Source organism: Palaemon carinicauda, chromosome 43, assembly GCF_036898095.1.
Source record: "Palaemon carinicauda isolate YSFRI2023 chromosome 43, ASM3689809v2, whole genome shotgun sequence".
In the NCBI taxonomy this organism is placed as follows: domain Eukaryota; kingdom Metazoa; phylum Arthropoda; class Malacostraca; order Decapoda; family Palaemonidae; genus Palaemon; species Palaemon carinicauda.
In genome coordinates, this window is record NC_090767.1 from 41494912 (window position 1) to 41506992 (window position 12081).

The window sequence follows — 12081 nt, forward strand, 5'->3', positions numbered from 1 at the left end:
GTCTCTCTAGGACATCATCATGGGCGTGTTCCCTTCTCTTAGAAGTTCTCCTGTGACAACTGTCAGCTCTTTAGTTCATCTTAGAACGCTAGGAGGTTCACCTCCAGGGGTGGGTAACTTCCCTTCCGAGGGAGGTTCCCTTCCCAGGTGGAGTTTTTCCCCTGCAGAGGGGGAACTTCTCATACCTTAATATTTCCTGGATGGGTTTTCCTGGTCCTCGGGCGGTTTTGCTCTTGGTGCTGAGCGACTGCTCTTGTAACCATGCTCATTGGGCTGAGCGGTTGCAAGGTCGGACCATGGAATTTCATGCGACTATGCTCTTGGGGCTGAGCGGTCGCACTTGCAGCTATGCTCAAGAGGCTGAGCAGCTGCAGGATCCATCCGGTGACCTCTCTCATTCGCGAGGGAGGCCACTCATAAGGACTCCTCTTCGGAAGATTGCTCCTTATAGGTCAACTTGCTGATCCAACGGCCCTAGGAGGCGCCATCATCAGTGTGTTCTAGTCTCTTCTACGAAGTGTTCTCCTCTCTTGTTCACGAGAGAGGCCACTCATAGAGACTAATCTTCGGAGGATTGTTCCTGGTTAGTCCAGCTGGCTGTTCGGGACCTCTCCGCAGTTCGCCATCTCCTAGACCTGCTGACCTGCCGTCTCCGTTCCTGGCTGCTGACGCTGTGGGCGCCCATGCACCCCGTTCTCCAACGGACACCGGTCCCTTCGGGGCAAAGGGGCTTTCTCACACTGTGAGTCAGTCCCTTAAGCGCCAGGTACCCCCTGCGCGCCAACGTTTTCTGCGCGGCGCGCAAGCGCTCGCCTACTGTTCCTGAGACTTCCTTCCAGAAGAATCCTGTTCCAGTCCTGAGTTAGCGCACAGGCGCTCACCAGAACTTTCAGTGTTGATCGACCCAGTTCCTGATCGTCGCCCTTCATTCTAGTGCAACGATCTTCGTACACACGATAAAGCCGACGATCTTCTTTTGCTCGCTAGCACTGACGATCTTCTTACGCGCACAAGCGCCGACTATCTTCTTTCGCAAGCGAGCGCTGACGATCTTCTTTCGCGAGCAAGCGGCAACGATCTTCGAGCGCCGTCGATCTTCTTACGCGCGCAAGCACCGACGATCTTTCTGGCGGACGATCTTCTTTGGCGCGCTAGCGCTGACGATTTTCCTACGCACGTAAGCTCCGACGATCGTCCGCGCGCAGGCTCCGATGGTTCCCCGCGCCAACGATCTTCTTATGCGTGCAAGCGCTGACGATCTTCTTACGCGCACAAATGCCGACGATCTTCTTGCGCGCATAAGCGCCGACGATCTTTAAGCGCCGTCGATCTGTAAGCGCTGTCGATCTTCTTTCGCGCACAAGCGCCGACGATCTTCAAGCGCCAACAACCTCGTATGCGCGCGCACCGACATTTTCACGGGCTCTTCATTCTGTTCCTGCACGTCAATCTGATTCCTGCTCACCCTATGAAGTGTTTCCAACAGTCTCTCGTGCGTGACCCCTGGGTTTTTCCCATCGCGCGAGCGCCAGCGCGCTCCCTCCACCATGGTGAGACCTCCTCCCACCGCACCAATGGGAGAAACCCCACCTCAAGCAGGAGAATCGTCCCATGTTAGGGAGAGAAGAGCCCTCAGACTTCTTTGTTGGAGTTACTTATCCCTCCTAGGAGGGAATCGAAGGACTCTTAAGAGTTCCCCCATGTAGAGCCTTTGGGGACAGGAGATTTTGCTGCCGGTTCACCAGGAGGAGAGCAGCATGATTCAGAGCATGCCTTCTGGCAAGTCCTGACTCTGATGAGGCATCTCAACAAGTTCAAGCTCTCGAGGACCGCCCCCTGAAGGCAAGGATACGGTCCTGGTCCAAGTCTATGGCACTCAGAAACACTTTGAGGCCAGTGCAACTCTGCCTTGGTCCCAAGGGGTGAAGAGTGCCAGAGATAAGGTTGAGGGCCAGCTTTCCGAGCTCGCCTCCTCCAGCCGTTTCTCTGCTGGTAACAAGCTCCTCCCACCTCCTCGTGGGCAACAGAGGAGGTACTTTGAGATCATGGAGGAGCCTTGGTTAGCTCTCCCGCTCCACCACTCCGTGGAAGAGCTGTCCAGGGGAGTCTCTCTTGAGAGACACTCTAGCCGGCAGGTGACATTCTCGGCAACAGAGATCCTGAGTCAGGAGAAGGTCGCAAATTGTGCCATACAGGCCACTTCGTGACTGGATGTCTGGCTAGGGTCTCTGGGCATCCTGCTGCGACCCGAGGATCTGTCCAAGGAGAGCACCAGGAAAGCCCTGGAGACCTTCCTCCTCTCGGGCACACATACCATCAAGTTTCTGGCTCACCAAGTTTCGAACTTGTGGGCAAACTCGATCTTGAAATGACGTGATGCAGTGGCCGAGAGGTTCCACTCGAAGGTCCCAGCCGTGGATGCCTGCAACCTCAGACACTCTTCCATCCTAGGAAAGAGTCTGTTTGAGTCCAAGGATGTGGAACAGGCAGCTGAGAGGTGGAGGAAATCGATCCACGATTCTCTTCTCCAAAGGGCTCTTACATCTAAGCCCTACAAACCTCCAGCACCTCAACAACCTCGCCAATCCAAGACGACGAAACCGGCAGCGGCAGCAAAGATGAAGGTGACCAAGCAGTAGCCCTTTCCTGTCAAAGACAAGAAGGGTGGAAAGTCCTCCAGGGGAGGCAAGAATCCTAAAGGGAGCGGCCGAGGCCGCAAGCGCTAGGATTGGCAATCCCCCTGCATGTCCACCAGTGGGGGGATGCCTGCAAGTTGCGCATTCAGGTGGCAGCAACTTGGGTCCGATTCCTGGACGATCTCCGTGATCAGTCAGGAATATCGCGTCCCGTTCATAACATCTCTTCCTCCCCTGACAGCGAATCCAGTGTCGTTGAGCTCCTATGCCATGGGATCGGTAAATGGGCTAGCCCTTCGGGCAGAAGTTGAGACCATGCTCAAGAAGAATGCTCTCCAGGAGGTCGTCGATGGCTCCCCAGGCTTTTTCAGTCGACTCTTTCTCGTAAAGAAGGCGCCTGGAGGCGGGAGACCCGTCATCGACCTCTCAGCTCTGAACAAGTTTGTCAAACAAACTCCGTTCAGCATGGAGACAGCAGACACGGTCAGACTTGCAGTGAGACCGCAAGACTTCATGTGTACACTGAATCTGAAGGACGCGTACTTCCAGTTCCCAATCCATGCATCTTCCAGGAAGTACTTGAGATTCAGCCTAGACAACAAGATCTTCCAGTTCAAGGTGCTGTGTTTCGGTCTCTCCACAGCACCCCAGGTATTCACCAGAGTGTTCAACCTGATATCTTCGTGGGCACACAGGATCGGCATCCATCTCCTCCACTATCTGGTCGACTGGCTTATCTTGGCAGACTCGGAATCGACCCTTCTTCGACACCGAGACAAGCTTCTGGGACTTTGCCAAGATCTAGGGATCATGGTGAATCTCGAGAAGTCTTCTCTGCTTCCATCTCAACGACTGGTATATCTAGGCATGATATTGGACACCAACAATCTCCACAAAACCTTCCCATTAGACGACAGGATAACAAGGCTGGGGAGGGTCGCAGATCCTTTCCTTAGACGAGGAGAGCTTCCAGCCCAATCGTGGTTACGTCTCCTAGGTTACCTTTCCTCCTTGGCCCGTCTGGTTCCAAACGGCCGCCTAAGGATGAGATCCCTGCAATGGCGGCTCAAGTCCCGGTGGAATCAAGGCCACGATTCCCCGGACATTCTGGTCCTTATGGGTCTTGCGGAACGGACGGACCCTCAGTGGTGGGTGACGTACGGAAACCTTCGAAAGGGAGTTGATCTTTTCGTCCTCCCCCCGGATTTGATGCTATTTTCGGACGCTTCAAAAGAAGTGTGAGGGGCCCCTCGTTCTGAACCACAGGATCTCAGGCCTATGGTCAGAATCAGAAAAGTGCCTCCACATAAATCTGCTAGAAATGAAGGCCATATATCTGGCACTTCAACAATTCCAACAGATCCTGGTGGGTCACTCCGTGGTGGTCATGAGCGACAACACCACGGTAGTGGCTTACATCAACAAGCAGGGAGGTACCTTTTCACAACAGCTATCCCATCTTGCTGTAGAGATACTGAGATGGACCAAAGTCCACTCGATTCCACTATCGGCTCGCTTCATTCCGGGCAAGAGGAATGTGCTCGCCGACAGTCTGAGCAGAGCATCGCAGATAGTGAGTACGGTGTGGTCTTTGGATCCTCCAGTAGCCAACAAAGTCCTGACTTTGTGGGGTTCCCTGACGGTGGACCTGTTCGCGACAGCCTTGAACTTCAAGCTTCCGCTGTACCGTTCCCCAGTCCCGGACCCCAAGGCACTCTGGCAAGATGCCTTCCAACAACGGTGGGACAACATCAACGTTTACGCCTTCCCACCGTTCTGTCTGATGAGAAGGGTGCTCAACAAGACCAGATTATCGGTCAACCTGTCAATGACTTTAATAGCTCCTCTATAGCATCATGCAGTGGTTCCCGAACCTTCTGCAGCTCCTGACGGAACTCCCGAGAGAACTTCCTCCACAACACGACCTACTCAAGCAACCACACTGCATCATCTTCCACAAAGCCGTAGCATCGCTTCGGCTTCATGCCTGGAGACTATCCAGCATCTCCTCACAAAGAGAGCTTTTTCGCAACAAGTTGCGGAAAGGATGTCTCGACACCTGCGAAAGTCCTCCGCGGGAGTCTACCAGGCGAAGTGGAGAGTCGTCTGTAGTTGGTGTCGTGGAAGGGGTATCTCTCCTCTCGATGCCACTATTCCAGCAATAGCGGAGTTTCTTGTGTATTTGCAGGAAGAAATGCGCCTTTCGGTCTCGGCGGTGAAAGGTTATCGCTCAGCCTTAAGGCTGAAAGGAATGGACACTTCCTCCCTGCTGGAACTTTCTCTACTCATACGAAGCTACGAGCTTACCTGCCCTCAGTTGGAATTGAGACCTCCTCCATGGTACATGGTTCGTGTCCTCAGTTCTCTTAAGAGACCTTCGTTCGAACCTTTATGCCAGGCTTCTGATCGTCACCTGACTTGGAAGACGATGTTCCTGCTCGCTCTGGCCTTAGGCAAGCGAGTCAGTGAACTTCATGGTCTCTTGTACGACGTCGCCCATTCACGGGGATGGGGGGAGTTAACGTCCGGGTTCGTCCCTGAGTTTGTTGCTAAGACTCAAAATCCTGGAGTTCCGGACCCAGGGTTCGACTCCTTCAGGATTTCGAGTCTCCGTTCTGTAACAGATGACCCAGAGCATCCCCTACTGTGCCCAGTAAGGAGTCTGAGGCTCTATCTTAAGAGAACAGCTGCAGTTCGTCCTCGAGTGCAAGCCCTGTTTGTGAGCACAGGAAGGACAAAGAGGAGGGTCACGAAGAACACCATCTCAGCTTGGATTCGCAGGGTCATCCACCATTCCCTAAATCCAGACCCTCCCCCGTCACGTCACCCTAGAGCACACGATGTCAGAGGCATCGCTACGTCCCTGGCATTCAAGAGAAACTTCTCCGTGACGCAGGTTTTATAGGCTGGGGTCTGGAAGCGTCAAATGACCTTCACAGCCCACTACCTGCAGGACGTGACCTACAGGAGGCTCGATACGTTCTCTATCGGCCGTGTGGTGGCTACACAACAGCTGGTCTAACCTCAGGCTCCTTAATGGACAAGTAGCAGAAGGTTGAAGGCATTGTTACCCGGTTTTAGTCTGCTTGAATGAAAAAGTATGCCTGGCCCTTACTCTTTTCTTCATCCTCCCCTCTCTTGGGGAAAGCAGCATCCTGGGTTCTCTTCATAGCTGACCTCAAACTACTGCAGGTAAACCATGCTTCCTTGTGTTCCTAGTATTAAATAATACTGTCGCGTCCCCCATACCCTGACGAGGTGGTATTGGGAACGTCCTAGCCTAGAATTCCATCTAAAGGACTTCAGGTCAACTTCCTAGGACGAGTCACACTTCATTCCTTCACACACAAGCATATGTAGGCTGCACGTTCCTTGCGGAGCAAGGAACTTGGGAGGTGCAGGGACTCCTTATCTCAAGTGCTACACACTCGGATTCTGAGCCCCCGGGCAAAGCCAAAGCCAGTAAGGCTGGGACTTACCACCCTACCTAAGGGTTAAGTCACCCCATGTAAATAGCGTGGTTTGTATTTCGGTTACGGAACAAATGACAAATTCAGAGATAATTTGTATTTTTCCTAACCATACAAACCTTAGCTATTTACACATACTTGCCCGCCAGCCCTGTCCCCCGTGAAGTCCTACCTCTAAGCGAAGTGAATCAGTTCACCGGTGTGTGAGGGGGGGAGGGGTAGCTAGCTACCCCTCCCCTACCCCCTCGCTAACTAGCGAGGGGGTAGTAAACCCTCGTTAAAAGTCTAATGGCTCGCCATTTCAGCTATGCCAAAAGTAATACCCCATGTAAATAGCTAAGGTTTGTATGGTTAGGAAGAATACAAATTATCTCCGAATTTGTCATTTGTTCCGTAACCGAAATACAAACCACGCGTTTTACATTGGGTTTACTTTCGGCGTAGCTGAAATTGACGAGCCATTAGATTTTAACGAGGGTTTACTACCCCGCGCTACTTAGCAGGGGTAGGGGGAGGGGTAGCTTGCTACCCCTCCCCCCCCTCACACACCGGTGAAATGTCTCTTCATTTTTGGCTCGGACGATGGACACACGTGCCTGTCTTCGTCCTCGCTTGGCAACCATTATTTGTTTTGTCTTTACTTAATCACTTACTTTTCTTATAATCAATATATATGTAAATATTTTTTCGTGTTTATGTATATATTTTAGTATAGAAATCATTAAGTTTCCTTTTCAGAGTTCGTGCTTGTGTGTGTAGTGTACGATATCTCCGTGGACCCCCTCTTAATGAGAGAATGCCTTGATGAAGTCATTGAGCTTCAGCACGGCATTTCATTCCCATGCTGAATCTTGGTGACGGGCAAGAGGGCTCTCGAACTTGGGGAAATTGCTCCCCCAGTTCGAATCTAAATTTCTCTCTTTCTTATCTTTTTCTTCCTCTTTATATTGCTTCAACCTTCTCCTAATATTATAAACTTTCTTTCATGATGCTGTCCCAACCCTATGAGTAAAATTTTCCATATGTATATGTGTATATTTTTACATATATATGTATGTTTATTATTTTTTTTTTCTATTTATGGCATGGATGTTTCTACATCTGTTATTGCCACTTGGGCGGATGTTTATGCATCCGGTATTGCTGCCTGCTTTGATGAATGTGAAAGGTGTCGCGGTTGGGAGGCGTTTGTGCTCAAAGCTATATGTGAGTGTATAGGATGATCTCAGCCATCCCGAAGATGGTTTGGACCTTTTTGGCGGAACTATTCCAAGTGTTGGGTCTTCGGAATCCAGGGGGATCCAATGCTTGGGGTAGGACTCTCGGCTTCTGGCCGGAAGCCCGTCATTACAGATATGGGGAGGATGATTCCATAGTTTCTTGGTCTCAGTCCTAACAGGCGGGTTCAGCTTACACCTGTGCCTCTATATCTGTTTTGATGCTATCCTTCGGGTAGGGTATGGAGTGGACCATCTGGGAAGTATACTCTCACTGTGCCGGTAGTGGAGAGTGCAAATTTCCTTCCCAACATGTGATGCCCTAATGTTCTCAAGCAGGTAAATCAAACTATTCAAAAAATCACTCTTCTCTTTTCTTTATTCTGATGGATTCTTGTGAGAATGACCCCACCTCCCCTGGATATGCTGACTCGCCCCCGGCACTGTTGACGACCTCTGGCAATTCATTTAAAGAAAACTCCGTTGACGACGTAGGAACTAAAAAGGACTGTTCTTTAAACATTCGGAAAAAGGGTAATTTGGGCAACACAGGAAAACAAAGTCCTGCACGTTACCCAAATCCCTTTAGAAGCTAATTATGATGTGCTACATAAAGTATTTGAGTGTTACGGATCAATAAAAGAAATTAGAATGAAACTTCAAGATGATAATTGGGAATCTTGGTTATCATTTAATTGTCATGAGGAAGCATTTAATGCAAGCTGTAACATTGTTGATACTAAAGTAGGTAATATGAGTGTTAAGGGTGCTCTGTGTGATGGGGCACCTAAAGATCTGGATGTCTACAGACCAGCAGACTGGGCTGATAAAGATATAGAGGCAGATATACCATCCCAAAGAAAGCCAAAACCACCAATGTGGCTTCTTGCTCAATCTGTAGGAGGTACGGAAAATTATTTCAAGATATGCAAATTTCTTCAGAGGAAGGTAGGTACGATCGCACCTGGAGATATATCTCGATTCGGGAAGAAAAGTTTCTTGATAAAGGCCAAGTCATACACACAGTCTGTTATACTGTCTAATTTGAAGACAGTAAATGATGATATAAAATTGGACATCAAACCCCATCTAAACTTTAGCTATGGAAGGGAAGTGGTTTTTAATAGGGATCTGTATGAATTTACTGAAGAGGAGATATTGGCTATGTGTCCTCTATCAGTGTGGAAAGTACATAAAGTACCTGGAACATCAATGATTGGTCTTACTTTCCAGGATGCTGATGTACCTTTCCACATAGACATAGAAAACGAAAGGATCAGAGTTCAACCTTTTAAGCAGAAGCCACTGCAATGTTATAATTGCTTTAAATTTGGACATCCTTCCAAAGTTTGCAATAATGAAAAAATTTGTAATACTTGCTCCAATATTTACCATGGGGATTGTACACTTGAGGCAAGGTGCTTAAACTGCAACTCTAATCATAAATCTAATGATAGGAGCTGCCAGTTTTATAAGTTAGAAGAGGCTGCCCTCAATAAATCAATTATTGAACATGTAAGCGTGGGGCATGCCAAGAGATTATTAAATAAATCTAATACTTATGCAAAGACATTAAAAACAGGAGAAAAAGTTCCTCGGGAATCATCTCACCCACCTACTACTGTAGGTAGTTCTCGAAAAAGGAATTCACCAACTATTGATAAAGTGCTGCATAAGACAAGAACATCTCCTCCTAAAGATTTATCATTGAGTATCAACAAAAAGACATTGCCCACCACTATCAAACCTTGGTCCTCCCCCATTACAAAGGATAGTACTAACCTCTCCCAGGCCATATCCTTGCCTGATTTAATGGAGATTCCACCTGACACCAAGTTATCAGGTGTACCTGTAGTGGGGAAGGTACAAAAACCTGGTACCTCTCAATCTATTAATCGTAAAAGAGAGAGACTTCCATCTCTCTCACCCCCTTCCATAAGAAATACTAGAATTATGACATCAAATAATTATGATGTTTTGTCTGTTGATGTTGGCGATCAACCAGAAGACAATTTAAATAAATCAGAAATTCAAGTTGAGGTCCACCATCCCCCTCAACAAATATATAAAATAGATACAAAGAAAAACTCCAACGTAAAACCCAACATAACAAGACCATCTCTGAAGAAACCTACAAGTAATAATGTTAGATTAAAAACTGCTAATGGGAAGACCTCATCCAAGATGTCTTCCCGAAATAATCCATAGTTTTCTCCTCCATTTTGCAATGGAACTGTCAGGGTTTAAGGGCGAAATTTGAAGAACTTATGCTCCTAATTCATGAACATTGCCCCATAATTGTATGTCTACAGGAAAGTATGCTTGATGCTAACACTCCTAGTCCTCGAGAGTATGTTAGCTATAGAACAGCATATAATCATCAAGCGGGGAGCCATGGTGGAAGTCTCATGTACGTTCGTCGAGATGTTCCCCAAATACCTATGTCTATATGTACAACACTGCAGGCAGTGGCTGTACAAATTGATATAGGAAGAAAATATACAATATGCTCTCTCTACTTGCCTTCAAATGATAATATTTTATATGATGATTTAGCAGAGGTCATTCATCAACTCCCTCAACCATTTCTCTTACTTGGAGATATGAATGGTAGACATCCTTTATGGGGTGATATTTTAGCAAACACAAGGGGCAATATTATCTCATCAATTGTGGAGAATGAGGATGTGGGACTCCTTAATACAGGAGAGCCCACACACTTCCATGTTCAGACAGGTACCTTTTCATGCATTGACCTTTCAGTTGCAAGCTCTAACTGCCTTCTTGATTTTGATTGGAGGACATTAGATGATTGGCATACTAGTGATCATGCACCAATCATTATAAACACCAACAAGGGTCCGCCTTTGCAAAGATCGCCACGTTGGAATCTAGACAAGGCAGACTGGGTTATATTTTCTGAGCTAAGTGAAATCGAAGGGAGAGCAGAACAGTTTGAAAGTATTGATGATGCCATAGACCTACTGAATGGAACTCTTCATACAGCAGGAGTCAATTCAATTCCCAAAACAACAGGGTTATTCAAACGACGACCAGTCCCGTGGTGGTCTTCAGAACTAACTGCCCTCCACAGAGCCACAAGAAGATCTCTAACACGATTGCGTAGACGCAGAACTGACGAGAATTTAATTATGTACAAGAAATGTAGAGCACAGTTCCGTCGTGCCATGAAAGAAGCAAGGCGCCAGTCATGGATGTCTTTTGTTTCCTCCATTAACAGTAGAACACCACCTTCTTCTGTGTGGAGGAAAGTAAAAAAGATAGCTGGCAAATTCACCCCCAACCTACCACCAGTGTTGAAGGTGAATGGCCAGTATGTAACTGAAGCAAATGAAGTTAGCAATGCCCTGGCTAATCATTTTTCAAATGTATCCAGCAAGTGTGAAGGAGCCCCTGGTCATCAGTATAGGAGCACTGAAGAAAAGAAAATTTTAAATTTTGCAACAAGAAGGGAAGAGTCGTATAATTCTCCTTTCACTGAAAGAGAATTTGATTCCGCACTTGCTCATTGCAATGATACAGCCCCTGGACCCGATGGAATTCCATATGCAATGATTAAACATGTACATTTTAATACAAAGCTATTTATTTTAAGCATTATTAATAGAATATGGCATGATCATAGTTACCCAAGTGTTTGGGAACTAGCCATTATTTTAGCCTTTTTAAAACCCAGTAAAGACAAGTTTTTAGCAGCAAACTATCGTCCTATTGCATTGACATCTTGTTTATGTAAAATCATGGAGAAGATGGTCAATGCAAGGCTGATATGGTACCTTGAAAAGAAAGGTATTTTATCACCGATTCAATGTGGATTCCGAAAAATGCTCTCAACGACTGATATGTTGATACGACTTGAGTCTTCTATTTGTGAAGCCTTTGCTTCCAAACAGCACCATGTTACAGTATTTTTTGACCTTGAAAAGGCATATGATACCACATGGAGATATGGTATTCTTAAAACCATTCATGAATTGGGATTGAGAGGAGAGCTGCCACTATTTATTCAGGCATTTCTTTCACGTAGAGTTTTTCAAGTGAGAGTGGGAGAAACTCTATCAGAGAGTAAGTGCCAGGAAGAAGGAGTTCCTCAGGGTAGTGTGCTGAGTGTAACCCTTTTTGCACTAGCAATTAATGGGATATCTTCAGCCATTCCCCAGGATGTTCTCTCAACATTATTTGTGGATGATCTCTCAATATCATTTGCTGGCACTAGAATGGCAATGGTTGAGAGAAAAATCCAACTCTCTATTGATAAAATTATCCAGTGGGCTGACATGAATGGATTTAAGTTCTCGACAAGTAAAACTACCATTGTCCATTTTTGTCGTATCCGGGGAGTACATCCAGACCCGGATATATACATTAAAGGTCAACGGATACCATGTGCAAGAGAAGCTAAATTTTTAGGTTTGATATTTGATTGTAGGCTTACATGGGTTTCTCACTTAAAAGCATTAAAAGCTAAATGTGTTGAAGCTCTGAATATCTTGAAAGTATTATCCCATACATCATGGGGGGCAGACCGCAATACTATTTTAAAATTATACAAGGCCTTGATTTTTTCCAAAATTAGTTATGGTTGTGAGGTATATTCTTCAGCCACCCCAAGCCGGTTAAAAATATTAGACTCGATACATCATGCAGGTATTAGATTGTCTACTGGAGCTTTTAAAACCTCGCCTATCCCAAGTCTCCTTGTTGATGCTGGAGAGTTGCCTCTGGACCTTTACCGAA